General features: G+C 40.5%; 1 protein-coding gene across 4 annotated transcripts in view; it reads right to left on the bottom strand.

The window, feature by feature from the left end:
* The window catches only part of LOC109421938 (vanin-like protein 2), a 54690-nt gene extending 37317 nt beyond the window's left edge, over positions 1–17373 (bottom strand). The window contains exon 1 of one of the 4 annotated variants that reach the window (XM_019696571.3): positions 16623–17373. The gene's annotated coding sequence lies outside the window, so the exon portion shown is untranslated. Of the gene's footprint in view, positions 1–557; positions 896–970; positions 996–16622 lie in introns of those variants that run through there. The other 3 variants (XM_019696572.3, XM_029865070.2, XM_019696573.3) reach the window with 3 other exon arrangements.
* Between the last annotated feature and the right edge of the window lie 903 nt (positions 17374–18276).

Genomic DNA, 18276 nt, shown 5'->3' with positions numbered 1-18276 from the left:
GTCAAAGTCGGGTCAATTTTTATCGTATGTTGGGCCACTGTTGGGCCAACATCGAACAACTGTTGGGTCTGTATTGGGTTTGCCGGCCAAAATGAAAACAGGTCAATGATAGGTTGATGTCGGGTTTGACGTCATCAATGATGACCAATGACAATCAAATTCCATTTAGGTAACGTTACCTAAATGGAGGGACCTAAATAGATTTTACCTAAATGGATCCTACCTAAATGGAGGTTTGAGTGTATGCAACCGGCTCAACTTGGCATGACTTCTTTCGCGCACACCGTCTCTGCAAGCAGCCAGCACGACGAAAACACCAAAAGACGTCATACATATGTGCCCTCTTTCTGCGTCTTTACCGTCGTTCGTCTTCGTCGCTGTCGGACTTACTGCCAGTCGCAATCACCACACTACCTCTCCCAACTACGCTGCGGCTTGGCGGCGCCAAGGTCGCTTGAAATAATTACCCCGGGCCCGGCGATCAACCAACAACAGCCAAAGCGTCGAGCGAAGTCGATCGCTTGAATGGATCGTTGAACCGCCTCAACGATTCTCACCTTCGCCTTCACCAACGCCACCACGCCTTTTACGAACAGGGTACAGAAGTAGCCAAGTATCACAGTGCACTTCTCGACTCAGTCTGAAGTGTCGTCGTCACTATTTGCTCTTCACTTCCCTTCTCGAAGAACGTTGTTTACGTCGCGAATTTCAAGTTCAACCAAACGACCGTTTCTGGATTCCATCCACAATCACGACGAACGAATGAAAATCACGCCCATATCGCCTCATTCCTATACCAACACTGATCGAGCGCCGAGTTAGAGAGTATCACAGTTCCGTTCGTGGTTGTTCCAATTTCTTCGAACTTCTAACAACCGATCAACCGATATACCTAGCCGACTACTGATCGACCACCGCACCGGCTTTTCTTATTAGTTCTGAGTTCATTTCGGTTACTTTGCCTACTTACTATGTGAGGTTCGGATTGGAGATAGCTGATGGTTCCGACCGACCTGTTCCAGAGTGGTTTCGTGAACCTCCCTATACCTGCTTACGTTCGGGGAGATTGGGGAATATGGTTCTCTTTCACATCCACCTCACTCACTCGACCACGCGGCTTATTGATAAGTGATTAAACATATTGGAATGTTATTTCCGTCTCTCCCGGTTCTCATGAACGCGCGAGGTGCCTGCCTATACGCTGCGGTTTATATGCATATGCGAGTTGTGTGGAGGAAGGAAGGTACCTATACGAAACAGAGCGAATGTGCGGCGTGTATATTTGGCGGTGTTGTCATTTTTTATTATAGGGTGGTTCTGTGAGACATTAAGAAATGCTTGAGTTGATATCATTCATTTGTTTAAATATTATTTTATATTTAGGTTTGATTTAGACCTTTTCCTTTTTACTGTTGAAAACATTGCAATGTTCCAATAACCCCCAGCATCAGTTTATATTCTAATTGGTTTTATCTATGTTTTACCCACCTAAACCCTCTGGGACCCACATGAATCGCTCCTAAGATCTCTGGTTAACTCCTAAAACCCCCTGAAACGCCCCTGAGACACTGTGGAACTCCCATGGAAACACTTAGACCCTCTGAAGCGCCCCGGAGTCCCATTTTAACGCCCCTAAGACCTCACGGTTCTCCCTAAAACCCCATAGAACCCCCTTGAAACGACCCTGAGATCTCTCGGTACCCTCTAAAACACACCGTGCCTCAAGCCGGGCCACCATACCTTAGCTTGCGCTTACTAGCATACACCCATACATACAAGCTATTAAACATCCTCCGGGACAACGCCAATAAGACTGTGGAGGTTCTTTTGCAGGCATAATAAACGTGACTACCGAAGGTAAGCTTATCGCCGATCATAACCCCAAAGTGTTTGACAGAGCGCTTCGAAGTGATAGTGCAATCGCCTACATTAATCACCGCTTGCTGCTCCGACTTTCGGTTGTTCACAAGCACCACCTCAGTTTTGTGGTAAGTCAATTCCAGTTTCCTGGATCTCGTCCACTTTTCCACAACTGCGATCGAGGGAGCTGCAGTCAATTCTACAATTCTACTTCTTCGATCGATTAACAGTGGACCTGCCGTAGAGGTCTTCAGCGAAGTCGACGATTGCCACTGCCACTGGGAACTTTAACCTCAACACCTCGTCGTACATGGCATTCTGGTCTTGCTTGCTGCACCCGCCACCTAGCCCGTAGGCAGGCGCGGCGCAGGTCCGCAATCGCGTTGGTCCACCAGTAAGCCGCTGGCCTCCTATTTCTAGGGTGGACTCGCCTAGGCATGGTCTCATCACACGTACGTGAGAGCACCATTACCAGCTCGTTGCCGTCCAAACCAAGTAAGTTTCGCTCACAGCGGAGCGCCTCCCTAAACACCCCTTCGTCGAAGTATGATATCCTCCACCTGCGAGGGCTTGGCGTTGGCCTAGCCGCCACTTTTTATACTCGCTGCCTGCTGTTGTTGTAGTCGATACTGTAGCGAACCGTCAGGTGATCGCTGTGAGTGTAGCTACTCTCCAGTTCGAACTACTTGTTAGGCCAGGACTACAAAAGGTCACGTCAATTATTGACTCCGTTTCAACTGTAGGTACTCTTGGTACCGACATTAGCCAAGTGGACATCTAACATGGACAGTGTCTCTAGCAGGATCTGACCCCGCTGGTTCGTGAAGCGGCTTACCCATTCTACGGCCCAGGCATTAAAGACACCCGTTATTACCAGAGGACTTCACCCTGTTAGCACGGTCATTATGCGGTTCAGCATTCGCGTGAACTACTCGATGGGCCACCACGGAGGCGCATAACAGCTACAGATGAAGACCCCGTTTACTTTGGCGACCACGAAGCCCTCATAGGTAGTAGTAGACACCAATTCCTGGACGGCGTAATTACCCGTCGTTCATATCGCCGCCATTTTTCTGGACCCATCCGCGACCTAGTTGCCGTTGCCGTTTCCGTCTCCCACTCAGAAACCGCCTGACAAAGCAGTTGCTGTGCCATGTCACAGTGGTTCAGGTTCAGCTGCGTTACCTGCACTGTGATTTGTCAACTGCGTCTCTTCTGAAGGTCGGGTACATAGAACCTTCCCTTGGGTGCTCACTGTTCCAGCATTTCCGGGAACAAATCAAACACGTGAATGGACTCGTACACCCTTGTGCCTTGTCGCCTTTGCCGCTACATCGCCTAAACAGTTTGCTCCTGCCAGGACCTTTGCAGTCTCATGACTTGTGTCCTAGTTCCAGACATCGGAAGCAACCTCCAGTGACTCATGCAAGGTCAGTTGGCATACTGACCAGCGCATCTTGAGCTTCCATAATTTAATGGACCTGCACCGCACCTCACACTATTGTCACAGTGCCGTGACGAGCTCTTATGCGTCAGTGATTTCACTTAGGTTCTTCTCCTTCAGAGTCGCCTCCGACGTAAAAGCCCGCTCCTCGACACCCTTGACAAGGATCGCTTACACCAGACATTTGTAGGTGGCGTCCTTGCGATCGTTGTCGCGATTGTACTCAAGGATCATTTCGTCCGTACGAGTACGTCTAATACTGCGCATGTCAGCCCCATATCCACGAGCATAGCGTCGCTCTTCATCGCCTCAAAGACTTCAGAGGACTTGAACTGTTTGGTCTTGATGACGAGCGCGTCACCCTTCTCGCGCTTGGAACTTGCCCTTCTACGCCTCCTAGGTTTGGTGTCCCTGTAATCTTGCATATCGTGCGGTTTCTTCTTTTTTCTTTTCCTTTGGGTTACTGTAACACGACGATAGAACCAAACGCAACGATTTTACAACATAAACTTTATTAACGTGATAACATATATTTCTTAACCGTTCTGCAGTTTACTTAACACTGAACAACTCTCGGTAGCTCTTTCGAACGGCCAGGCAGAGATGTAGGATGGTCAGCTTTAAATCTGTACGTCACAGCAGACCGACATACGTACGATGATCGATAGTCGTCACAACGTGACGCTGGCACTACGTGCGAAGCTCCCAACTCCTCCTTCACCTCTCCTTAACGGAGACCTAGCCAACCCGCTTATCGCGAATGGGGTTAACCTCGCCATTACCACTACCTCCACTAGATGTTGGTTCAGTATTGATAATGTTCATGTTGAAATTCCACGAGTAGCACGGGGGTCCGCCTCATTAGAGCCTCTCATTAACGCGTTAATGCAAATACTGTGAGGGTGCCCAGGTACACTCAGGCTCCGTTAACGATCGATCATCTTGTTCACCCCCTCGATCAGTCATTCCTCGGCACTGGTTGCTTGCAACCTTGAAGTGGGGTTAGTAGTCATATTTTTAGCCAGCAACTACACGGCTGCCTCGCTAGCGTGAAGGTTTATCAGGTCCTGCTGTCCCATGTATGTGTGTACGTATGTGTGCATGTATGTTTGTATGTATGTGTGTGACTGTGTACAAAAGAGGTATTTTAACAATAATCGAACCGGAATTTTACCGCATTGTTTGCTTTTAAAAATGGTTCGGATCGGTCGAGGCGTTCCGGAGTTATGACCAATTTAGTGATCCGGACCAAGATGGCGGCCCACAATTCAAGATTGCGGCTATTTGAAGGAGTCTCAGCCTTTATAATCATACAATATGGCTATCACAGACAAACAGACGTAACACTCTTTAAAACGGCTTGGCACATGCATTTAACGATGAATTCAAATTTCATTTGATTTGCGCGATCATTTCACCAGATGCGCTAGTGTTCGATCGCTTTGACGTTCGCCAGTGTACACGTTGCTGAATGATGCAAACCTCAAACGAAAATTACAGGCAATTTGTGTAGTAGTGTGCGTGTCAGCAAAACGTCAAATCGTAATCCATCATGGCCGACAGTGTCGCGCGCAGTTCTACCAACAGGTGGCAGTGTGCTCATGAAAATGACACCGGCCAAAAGTTTTTGATGAATTTCCTCTAAGAGTTACGTCTGTTTGTCTGTGTGGCTATATTTGATATGGGTAAGATATTCAGAGTTCAAAAACTTGGCCAGAATATCCAAGATGGTGGTCCAAAATCCAAGATGGTGGCCCATAACTCAAGATGGCAGCTGTTTTAGTCTGTAAACCCATGAATTCAATATGGCGATAACTCGATTATTCAATATGGCGGCTCAAAGTCCAAGATGGGGGCCCAAGATTTAAGGCACCGACTTTTTGTGGAGTTCTAGGCAATTTGAGTAAGTCGTAAGCTGTCTAAGTAAAATCAAACTCAAAAAATCATAAATTCTTCGAAATTTCGAAAAAATATGTTTATCCCTTCAAGAACTATATAGAAAATCCTTCAAAATGTTTTCAACAACAATAGACAGAAAAAAAAACAAACACATTTACTAGGAACTTTTTGGCTCTGCAATTTATAGAGTTTTGAAATTCCGCTAGAATTCAGTCGACGGTTTTCTTTAGGAAACCCGGTGATTTTTGTTAAGTAATTGCACAAAAAAACGGTCATAAGTTTTTCAGGCAAAATTTAAAATTTCATGAATAGATGGACAAAAAATTGCACTCTTTGTCTAAAGAATCACAACATATCATATACATCTTGACAGTCCATAATTCAATAATATCACAAGCAGTCCCCAACGCCCAACACCAAATCAATAACTCGTTGGGGTATTTTATCAATACCCACAAAATAAGTTATTTTCAATACCTGGATAACTGACCAATACCTTGTCTTGGTATGATACCTGACTTTGGTATGCTCCAGTTATATGTCAATTCTGAAAGAATCCTTTCTGCAATCTCTGAAGAAATCTCTAGAGGCACCCCTGGACAAATTCCTGGATCAGTTCCAGGAGAAATTCTTCCAAGAATTTCTGAAAGAATTTCAGAAGCACCAAGAGATTTTCGTGTAGGAATACTAAGAGGTATCCCTGAAAAATCCCAAGAGGAACTCCCGGGATATCGATAGAGGATGTCCGATTGGGAAATCTATTAGAGGAATCCTAGTGAAATGTCTAGAGAAATTCCTATATAAGTAATAACTGAAGGCATTTATAGAGGAACATTTTAAGAATTTCCTACAACGATCCCTGAAGGTATCCTTATCCCTAGATTTATTCCCTAGATTCATTCATCAGTAGATTGACTTCAGAGGCACGTTCTTCTCCATTTGGGAAATTCGTGCCATGCGTGGATTTATTCATGGATGAATGCACGGAGTAGCTCATAGAGGAATTATTGCAGATATATCTACAGAAATGCCTGATAAAGTCCTGCTGGAATATCTGCAAGAATTTCTGGAGGAATCCCAGCAAGAGTTCCTGGAGGAATCCGTGTTGGTATCACAAGAAAAATGCATGAACTATTCTTAAAGAAACATCTGAATGGGATCTTATAGGACTCTAGCTGAAATTCCTGGAATAATCAAATCAGATTTAACTACATGGAGAAATCACAGCAGGATTTTTTGATAAAACCTCTAGGAAAATCCCTGGATAAATCCACGTAGCAATTCTAGGAGGATTTATATAATACCAGGGAATACCAGCAAGAATTTTTGGAAAAATCCCAGCAGGAGTTCCAGGAAAAATCTCAAGAAAGCCTTCTGGAGAAATCACAGGAGGAATGCCTGGATATATCTTAAAGAGAAACATCTGAATAGATCGTTATAGAATCCCCGTAGGAATTTCTGGAAGAATTTCCGGTGGAATTCTTGGAGAAACACTATCAAAAATATCTACAAGAAACGAAGCAAATATTCGTGAAGGAATCACAACAAGAATTTCTAGAAGAATCCCACCTCGAATGCCTTAAGGGTTACTAATGGATGAAGAGATGGATGACATCGCACAGCAATTCCTGAAGCAATCCAAGCAGGAAATCTACAACATTAATCTCAACCTTACCTTATACTATGCAAATAGCCATTGGCAGTGGGGGATCTTAGGATGTTAGGCTAGGCGCACCACGTACGTAGTGTACTGGGAAACGTGATATTCTCGGCCTTTGCAGTCTTAAAGAGCAGCGAGAAACGATATTCTCTCTACATCCGACGGTTTCGGTAATATATTTTACCATTTTCAAGGATTAGAGGTTACGTTCTCTTGTACATGTATAGTAGGGTGCCAATGGAACGTATGGGAAAAATTTGACCATCGAATTTCAAAAACGGGTAGTGCTCAAAAGTTTCGTCTCCTCAAAAAAAAGTCCCTATGCAAAATTTCAGCTCAATCGGACTTCGCTAAGGGGTGGCCCAAAGCGGTCAAAGTTTGGCTGTTTTGAAACACGAAAAATATCCCAAGGTAGGGATACATGAAAATTACGAAATCGAAAATTTTTTTTGTAATTACGTTCTAAAAAGTTACACTTTTCAATTGCCTGAAGTGTGCAAAAATGGCCTACTTTTCACTACTGATGCAAGTGTGCCGAAAAGTACTACTTTTCGGCACTCTTAAGAGTGCTGAAAAGTAGCACTTTTCGGCACCTTTGCCAGCTCACACTTTTTACAAACTTCAGTATCTTTCATAGATTCAGCAACTTGTTATTACATCAATTGACCAGCTGGAATCCCAATTTGAACGGTTTTTATTCCTAACCGGACTGCAAATCGGGCGAAAAAGCAGCTGCTGAAGCTACTTTTTCGACTTTTGCGAACCTCACACACTACTGTTTGACAACGGGATCTCGTTCACAGGCTACACCATACCATAGCCTACCTGATCGGAAAAAAAACTGCACTGCCGAGCATGGATGGTCGCACAGGTACCACGTGCATGTTTGTGTACCAAGAAAAGATCATACTGAATGGGTATTTTTCGTAATTACAAAAAATGTTGTATGCAACTCGTTGCAAAACTCGATTTTTTCAGCACTCGTCGTATTTATCCAACTCGGCAAGCCTCGTTGGATAAATGTACGACTCGTGCTGAAAAAATCATCATTTTGCAACTTGTTGCATAAATAACTATTTTGATGCCAAATGCCTTAAAAGTGCATGAAACGTCGAGATCTGGTGTTATCTCAAAAATTTTTTTTTGGAAAAAAATGGACTTTTTGGACTTAGAAAATTTTTGAGTTGGGGGAGTGAAATTAATTTGAAATGGAGGAATTGAATTTAGTTGCTGAAATATTCATAGCAATAGTACTGGAACATGTCTTATATCATCGATGGCAACTGCTAGCATATTATATATCATATATCGTTAGGGTGGTTCACTTATTTTGCATTAGGGTGACCCTTTTTGTAGAAAAATTTAAAAAAATAAGATAATAGTATTAAAAAATCTCTTATAAAACTGTAAGTCATTTTCAATGTTGAATATATATAATATTTCATTAGGGTGGCTCATTTATTTTTAATTAGGGTGGTTCTTTGAGATGGAAATTAAGAACAAAAAAATATTTCCCGAAAATTTACCACTCATATTTTTGTATAGTTTAATATCATGATCCTTTATTGGCATGTAACACTTTGCTAAGATATTCCTAGAGCAACATGTTGAAAGGACGCAACAACCATTGCAAATTTCTGCTTCTCCTGTCCCTCCCGGGCGTATCCCCAATTGTTCATGAAATATTTTATTTTCTTTTTTAAATTTTGAATCTGTTTATTTTTTTGGTGCTTCACTTATTTTGCATAAGGGTGCTCCTTTTTGTAGAAAAATAAATAATAAAAAAAACGATAATAGTATTTGTATTTGAATTGTATTTTCCGTTAGGGTTGTTTATTTTTCTTGGAAATTAAGATCAAAAAATACTTCCAGAAAATTCAACCAGGTAATATTTTTCGTATAGCTTCAAGCCATGATTTCCTACAAATCTTTCGGTGACTTATCTATAATGAGATATTCTCTAATTATTATCTCTCCTCTCGTTCTATTTCCTTAATCACAAAGTGATTAAAACCTATTTCTATCTACAGAATTAAATATTGTGGTACGGACTACTAAAGAGATTAATTTACTAGAGAGGTTCATCTCATTGTAAGATTTTGAAAAGTTTTGTGAGACTAAATTCAAAAATTCGACTAAACATTTATTCAGCTGTTTCTATGAGGAAAAAGAGTTTGGTTTGAAAAGTAAACTGTTTTTTGTTTTTTCATTAATGGGGTATTTGCAGATATAATTTACTTTTGCAATGGTCATGACCAAGCATGTTCGTACTGAGCGGATGAAATTTATGCTCGCAGTTCCGCAAGGAGCGTTAAAATTCACCCGAGTGAAATTCTCTCCGTGTGCTCAGTGTGGTACTGCGGTGCGGTTTTTTGACAGTTCGAAAAGACATTTAAATTATTTCAACATCCATCTATCAGTTAAGATAGGAATATTTAATAAATACGATGATTTCGGTAGTGCAAATCAATAGAGCATAATTTTCATACGCTCAGTGCGAACAAGCCTGGTCGTAGTAAAAGGGACGTTACGAACGAGTGGGAACGGTTTTGTGATATTTACTAAATTCATGCTGATAGGTTTTTGGTACATTACATCGAATATATGTTCTTAAATTACATCTGATTTTTTTTGAACTTTTATTTCCATTTTCTTTTTTGCTATTCCTCTGCGTAATATCAGTTTCCAACAAGCATTCCGGAAGAGAGAGAGCACATAACACAGCGAAACAAAAATTAAATTTTGGTCTGTCTCAAACGCAAACTTAGGTTAAACGAAATATATGGCATAAATCGTTAGTTTAGATGTTATTCGACGAATTTACACTTGCTTTAAAACATAATTTCCATACTTAATGGATTGCAGTAAAAAAAAGCCCAAAATCACATATTTTGCCGTATAAATTGAGGTATAGCTCAAAATCCTGACGTGCTAGAGCAAATCTGAGCCCGGATTCGGATTCAGCGACCCAAAAACTGTCAGAGACACATAAGTTTGCTTTTGAGACAGACCAAAATTTATTTTTTTTAATAAGTTCGCTTCTAAGAAAAAAAAAATGTTTCGCTGTGCAATAATTCTTTTGTGTGCTGACTGCCTTGTACAAATGAGTGCAGTTCAAGTGTAGAAATGTCGTTTGATGCGATTATGGATTTACCAGACACACTTTTTGATTATATGATATCAAAATATGGCTGAAAAGATGTTGCGATTACTATCCAAAAACTGCAGATGTTTCAAGAACCTTTTATGTACTGCTTTGGCAATTTCTTCGTTAACAGCCTTGTAGATTTTGAGCGATGCTATCAAACATGTTTGTGCCTATGAACTTCAGACATTACGTATGTCGAATATACCATTTCGGTTGGTTATCCGAAAAACATCAAAATTCGAGGAGATGAACCAGCCATCCCATCTATCTCGTATTATGGAAAGCAGTGATCTTCCTTTCTTTTGTCATCGTGTGTTTAATTCCAACGAATGTTTTTGTATGTTTTTGTATCACGTTAGAGTTTAGGTTCACTCACCACTTCGGTATGCTATATGGTAATCTTGTAGCTAAGGTATATTTTGTTTAGATAGATAGAAAGCAACCTACTGTTGTTCTTTCTCCAGCAACGTAACTGTATTTTCGGAAATGAAGCTGCCCAAGACCAAGAATCTTTTTAGAAAAGATAAACAGGAAACTTTTGTTGCACATCATCATCGCCTATCAAGCTGTCATAATTTGGATACGTTTAAAATCAGTTTATTATTCCTTATTTTAAACCATAATAACAATCTGGACCAACATTTGTGTTGCGGAACAACCATTGCAAACGCTTACTTTTCTCGTCCATCCTGGGCGTATCTCAATATTTTATGCAAACTTTTCCCATTAACATATAGAGGAGAGTCAGCTCTATCTGTTACTGGTAAAAGAATCCAGGGACATGAGAAGCAGAAATTGGCAATGGTAGTTACGCCCTTTTCACATGTTGGTCTAGGAATATCTTAACAAAGTGTTACATGCCAATAAAGGATCATGATTTTAAACTATACAAAAATATGAGTGGTATATTTTCTGGAAATATTTTTTTGTTCTTAATTTTCATCTCAACAGAACCACCCTAATTAAAAATAAATGAGCCACTCTAATGAAATATTACATATATTCAACATTGAAAATGACTTTCAGTTTTCTAAGAGATTTTTTAATACTATTATCTTATTTTTTAAAATTTTCTACAAAAAGGGTCACCCTAATGCAAAATAAGAGAACCACCCTAACGATATATGATATATAATAAGCTAACAGTTGCCAACGATGATATAAGACATGTTCCAGTACTATTGCTATGAATATTTCAGCCACTAAATTCAATTCCTCCATTTCAAATTAATTTCACTCCCCCAACTCAAAAATTTTCTAAGTCCAAAAAGTCAATTTTTTCCAAAAAAAATTTTTTGAGATAACACCAGATCTCGACGTTTCATGCACTTTTAAGGCATTTGGCATCAAAAAAAAATTTTCGATTTAGTAATTTTCATGTATCCCTACCTTGGGATATTTTTCGTGTTTCAAAACAGCCAAACTTTGACCGCTTTGGGCCACCCCTTAGCGAAGTCCGATTGAGCTGAAATTTTGCATGGGGACTTTTTTTGAGGAGACGAAACTTTTGAGCACTACCCGTTTTTGAAATTCGAAAATTCGATTTTCATTGGCACCCTAATGTATAGTAATGCTGTGTACAAGAGAACGTAACCTCTAATCCTTGAAAAAGGTAAAATATATTACCGAAACCGTCGGATGTAGAGAGAATATCGTTTCTCGCTGCTCTTTAAGAATGCAAAGGCCGAGAATATCACGTTTCCCAGCTAAAGTTCCCACAGTCGAAAGCAACCATTTACGTAGTGTACGTTCTGCGAGCCTGTCTGGGTCATATTGACATCCTACTAGGGTTAGTATTTATGAGTTCTCATAAAACACTGAGCTGAGGAGCAGGATGTATCCCAGTTGAAACGTTGCGTCAAGGAGAGAGAGAACGAGAATCTTCCCGCAATTTAAAATGGTATTGGTTTACAACATTGGATACGGTTCGGCGCTAAAACGGCATGAATGTGTTAGTTTGCAAAATAGTTTGGTCGTTTTCACAAGTTACACGAGATTTTTTCTTTGCCTAATTTTCATATGACGCCAAAGGACATCAAATCAACCGAATTAATATTGATTATAAAATGGAAGTGCTGAGTGAAGAACAGTTTTATTTAGATAAAATTGGTAATGGAATGGTTTTTTGAAGGCACGAGAAAGGCACCATCACCGCTAGGTGGATCACACAGTTCAAAATTGTTACAAAGCTGTAACAAAATGACCTCTATCGCTTACAACATCTCCTTCGGATTGTAAAATTACAGGTTGTTTGCAGTATGGAGCTTGGTTACAATTTTGCGTACAAGGAATTATTTTATGTAAAATTGAATAAAATTAAATAGAAATTCAAACGTTCAAGCGTCAAGTTTACTGCCGTGAATCGCAAGTCAGTCCCATCTGAATTTTGGACAAAAATGAGTTAATGACCGTTTTCGATCTTTCTTGAGATGATCTTTCAGCTGCGTGAATAAAAATACATAGTTTGTTCAGTAAAATTAAAAAACAATACCAAGTCAGATTGTCTTATAATGAAAAGTAATCGCAACCCAAGCAACACACATGTTATATAAGAGCATCGACAGCGCAAGTTTTGGTTGTATAGAAGTTAATTTTACGTAATTTCAACATTGTGTTGAAAGAACGTCAAATAAACTTCTATACAACCAAAACTTGCGCTGTCGTAACTAATATATAACATGCGTGTTGCTTGGGAAGTCAGTCCCTACGAACTTGTGTACCTTCCAGTACAAAACTTAACACTGTTTTAGCCAGTTTTATATTTTTCACTGTTACATTTTCACGTTTGAAATAAATGTGTGAAAATTTCATGATGATCGCTGAAGTTTTCAATTCATGGCGATTTTTTAAAGTTTCACATAAAAATCAAATTTGAAAACTTCAGAGTCCATTTTCTCAAAGCCTACTTTTTACAGATGGGACTGACTTGCAATTCACGGCAGTATAGTTTTGAGGATTTCTTTCTGTGCAATTTTGGTTTAATTTTATAGTAGCTTTCGTGAATTTGAATATAGGCCAGTTCTGCACATAATATTAATGCTTTATACAATTTACAATTTGTATTCATGCCTTACAGACGGGCTTGGTGGTCTAGTGGCTACCGCTTCTGATTCATATGCAGAAAGTCCTGGGATCAGTCCCTGGCCCGTTCCTTTCCTTCTACTTTGTATATTTTTATCTACTTTCTCTATACTATCCTCTATATATATGGTCCACTGCACGAATTTATTCTGGCCTGCTTACTCTCACAGAAAATTTGATGTTTGAGCGGTGCCGACACCTCTCAAACATCAAATTTCGTGTGAGAGTAAGCAGGCCAGAATAAATTCGTGCAGTAATCCATACTACTCATGTATATTCATATGTTCATAGCCATCGCTAGAACCAGAATCGGTTGAAAAGCCGTTTCCCTTCCTTCCAACTTTCATAGCACAGTTAATAAAGAATAATAAAGAATAATAGACACACAATTCTTCCACCTTACGCCTGGCATCCACACTCCAATGTGTGAACCCTCTGCCAACCTTATCCCACCAACACTCTGACATTCGCATGAGTTTGTGCAGACGCAGAGGTATATTCGGTCTGATGTGGATACAAACGATTGCAATCATCACTTCCTTCCCCTTCCCCACATTGACCTGCAACCTGACGTGGCAGGCGCTATTGTCACCTAAAAATACAAGATTCCCATCGCTCACACACTGAAGATGTCTGCTAGTCCCAAGCAGATAATCTCCTTGGTTCTTGTGTGAGTGTAGTTGGTCTGGCGATACTGGAGTACACGCTAAGAAAATGTTACTCTAAAATGAGTAAGATTCACACAAAACTGAGCTAAACTGGAACAGCTCAAAAAATGAATAATTTTTTTTTCCAGCGATAGCGCTGGCCCAAGTGCAAAAATCCAACTGGTTTAAGCCGTATAATATTCTTCGCATAATCAAGAATATTATACGGCTTAAACTGATGAGATTTTCGCACTTGGGCCAGCGCTATCGCTGGAAAAAAAATTTACTCAATTTTGAGTTGTCCCACTTTAGCTCCAAAATGAGTGAATTTTCTGACCGTGTAGCATCTACGGGCGGTCAATCAAGCTCAAGCTCAAGCTGTACATTTCGTATGCATGCCTTATTCTATGACATCTTATTAATGTTAAAGCTTGCACAGTTCAAAATTGTTACATGGAGTTCGCTGTAACAAAATAACCTCAACCGCTTTCAACACAATTCAACATCGGATTGAAAAATTACAGGTGGTCTGCAGTATAAAGCTTGCTTACAACTTTGCGTGTAAGAAAGCATTTTATGTAAAATCGAAATGCATTAAATTGAAATTTAAATGTTCTAATATTTACGTCACGTGTTGTTTGCAGAATTTCTTTCTGTGTAGCATTGCCATTTTTAGGGTCAATGAGGTTGTTCGTCTGGTTTAGCTAACGTTCATGGTAGCCCACGAGTCATATTGTGGAAAGTATTGAGTACAAATATAGCTTATGAGCGACTTGTTACCTTGCCGTCTCTTGAAAAAAATATAACTTTTCTCATCCTTGAGTTTTCCCAGTGCGCGCTCTCAGCTATGGACGTCACGTCTTAGTCAAATTAAGCTATGGGTAACTCTCGCTGAGACCGTCCCACTATTTACACCATGTCTTCAAAAATGTTTAAGGTGGCGATTTTCTGAAAGTCCTCCCCAAAAAAGTAAGGAAAATACATTTGGTTAATCAAATTGATGGACCCCCCGTTAGTTAGAGCCACACGCATTTTGGCGGACCCCTCAATTTTTGTCAATTGTTGGTTCATTTAAACCGTTATAACTCGAAAGTTTCGCCAGAAACCACCTAAAAACTATAGGTTGTTGAAAAGAGAGAAGATAGGGCTACTGTTTACAGTTATAAAAAGTTGGGTCGGCCATATTGATTTTGGCCGCCATCTTGGATTTTTATACCAAAACTGTTTTTTCACCATGTTGGCAACCACCGATTTTCAAAATTTTTGCGTCAATCGAAAGCGGGGACATTTTTACACAACATATCAAAAATTTAGAGATGTATCTTTTTCCTTTGAAAAGTTATCTGCACTTTTGTGAATCATGCCACTTTTGCGCACTGGGTCAGGTGCTGATTGTTTACATAAATGCAGCGTTTTTTCACAGTGTTAACGAACATTTACTCTAAATCTGAATCCACTAATGAAAAGTTGAAAGTTTCAGCTTTTCAAAACACCAAAAAAGTTTAAAAAGCAATGCCCGCATCGTTGAGAAACAGTTAAAAATGAGAACGAACCTCCGATTTGCCCTAATTTTGCTGCAGGTGCGTTTGTGTATACAAGCAGGCGCCAACTTTGATGCTGTTGCGTCTCATTGCCGGTGCGCATGGAAATGTATGGAGAAAACGTGTCATGATTTACAAAAGTGCAGATAACTTTTGATAGGAAAAACATACATCTCTAAATTTTTGATATGTTGTGTAAAAATGTCCCCGCTTTCGATTGACGTAAAAATTTTGAAAATCGGTGGTTGCCAACATGGTGAAAAAAATGTTTTGGTACATAAATTCAAGATGGCGGCCGAAATCAATATGGCCGACCAAACTTTTCATAACTGCAAAGAGTACCTCTATCTTTTCTCTTTCCAACAACCTATAGTTTTTAAGTGGTTTCTGGCGAAACTTTTGAGTTATAACGGTTTAAATGAGCCAACAATTGACCAAAATCGAGGGGTTCACCAAAATGTTTGTGGCGCTAACTAACGGGGGGTCCACGAATTTCATTAAACAAATGCATTTTCCTTACTTTTTTGGGGAGGACTTTCAGAAAATCGTCACCTTATACATTTTTGAAGACATGGTGTAAATAGTGGGACGGTCTCAGCGAGAGTTACCCCTATATTAAAAAGCACTCAACCTTCTCGATGGTGAATATAATTAATATAACTTCAAGCGTACAGCAGAAGGTAGCTAAAGAAATCAATTTCACACGATTCGTTACAAATCAAATCCCCCCAAGTTCTACAAATTACCCACCCCAGCTCAAACTAGCGGAGTGGCTAGATTTTTCGTATTCCGTCTTGCGTTGCGGTCAGGTCATCATACTTCCCTGGGTAGGAAGGTATATGCATTGCGCCGCATACCACAACGCTTTACATACCTCACCCGACCGAGTCGTGCCCAACGCAATGCGCGCATATGATAGAGATAGAGAGACGATAGTCCGCGATCAAAGCAAAGACTGGCAAAAGAACAACAAACCGCACCACCAGACGCGGTTGTTGACGATATATAGAGGGATATCAGCTAGTCCAGTGGAGCTCGCTTACCGGCTGCTCCGCTACTGATCAGTCTGCATAATAAAGACACTTCCTCGTTTGATGGACGGACGCATGGTCTGAGACGGACGAATTTCTTGATACGCATGGACACATTAATTATTGTTAAAGTATGATAAAGTTGGTGATCGATGTACTTTTAAAACTTCATTTCCACAATTCAAAGAATTTATTTGTTGCTGTTTGGTTTTCAAAACTAATGGATATTAGGTTTTCGATTCAGAGAAAAGCCCTCATTCGCAACCCAGTTCAACCCTGGTTGAGAACCACTGCAGTATTTACATACATACCGGCAAAAAGTGTGTTGGCGTATTTTTTTTCGGTTTTCGCTTTCGGTCGACCTCGCCGTCATCGGCGGAGAACACGATGAGTATGGGAACGACCGCACTCGAACAAAATTCCAGCTCTCGCAAGCAAAATAATAAAGAAACATCACATTCGAAGCGGAAAACAAGTCGTAAAAATCGAATCGACAAACTTTAGCTTCATTTCACAACACCACTGACATACACTTGAGAGATATTTGTAGCTCAACTAACAGGGCACGAATGGATGACGAATCGACAATCACTGCACTGTATTGAACAATAGATCACACAACCCACGACGCAGATATCCAAAGATCGTCACGTACCAGTGAGGTAGATAGCTGACGTCCGTCAACACGTGCAATTCCACCACAACGGCTCCGGTTTCCACGAATTACACTGCCACCACACCACACTCCGTGAACGATGTCGTCGATTAACTGTTATCACATATTTGACGACGGACGACCGACAACGACCACCACTTGCGCGGCTACTTGATGGCGGGGCCGGGTTACAGCACTTTGCTATACGAAGGTAGGTACGTTCCACTACGCGGAAGGTTGGTTGGGGTTGTTTGCGTTTCAACCTGTTATCACAAGTCCAACCGACTGACTGACCTAATCAACGATGACCACAACCGATGCGATGCGCAATGACGAATGATGTACATACATTGAACGAATACGAATAATTTGATCTACGCTACTGAAAAGAATAACTTGTTGCTCGACTTACTTCGCGACGTCGTTGACGACGTCTTTGCGCATATCTTATTACATAGTAGTAGCGTACCACCAACTGAACGGACGGATGGACAGACGAACGATTTAGCCGCCGTCGTCTTGGTACGAACGTTGTTCTATACGGAATCGCTTGCAAAACGTCGATGACGATGGTTCAGCGATGACGAACTCTACAACGAACGTACAGGAACACCAGGATCGGATATCACGCTTTGATAGTCTCTTTCCCCATGACATTCGATGGGTTAGTTGTAGCCGGGTGCATGACATGAAAATTGAAATGATTGTATTTGATATTTTCGTCATATGTAGGTATATATTATGAACATTTTTTTGTAGCATCACCTTATACGATATATCTGTAGTTTTGTTATTTAGTCCAGGTATGATTGTAACGTTGATTGCAGACACGCGTAGTTCTATGTTTAGACTGGAAAATGTATATAAGTGTGGGTCATCGGAACCGTTTTCTCAGATCAAAGCTTTTTTGGTTCCGTTTCGGGTCCTGAGTGTCTGTGCAAAATTTGAGCACGATCGGTTGCGTCTACACTTTGCGCAATGCAATTGAAATTTGTATGGGATTTTGAATAAGCAAATATCCTTTTTTGCATTTTTGTCATAAGTTGAAAAAGTTTGTCTGAAGCTTTTAAACCGATACTGTAAAATGATAGCCTAGGATGTTCTGAAAAACTTTGTTGAAGACTGAAAGAAATCCGATGCTTGTGAAAATAGTTATAACCAACGAACCGCATGCATGTGTTTATGTTTTAACATGTAAAGAAATAACAATAGCAACAAAATCATGCTGTATCGCCAAGCAATGCCGACGCTATAGCTTTTTTTATAAGTATCAGATCACTTCGCGGTCTTCTACAAAGCTTTTCAGAACA

Source organism: Aedes albopictus, chromosome 3, assembly GCF_035046485.1.
Source record: "Aedes albopictus strain Foshan chromosome 3, AalbF5, whole genome shotgun sequence".
Lineage (NCBI taxonomy): Eukaryota > Metazoa > Arthropoda > Insecta > Diptera > Culicidae > Aedes > Aedes albopictus.
Note: the sequence above shows the minus strand (reverse complement) of the source record. Positions and strands in the feature narration are given on the sequence as shown.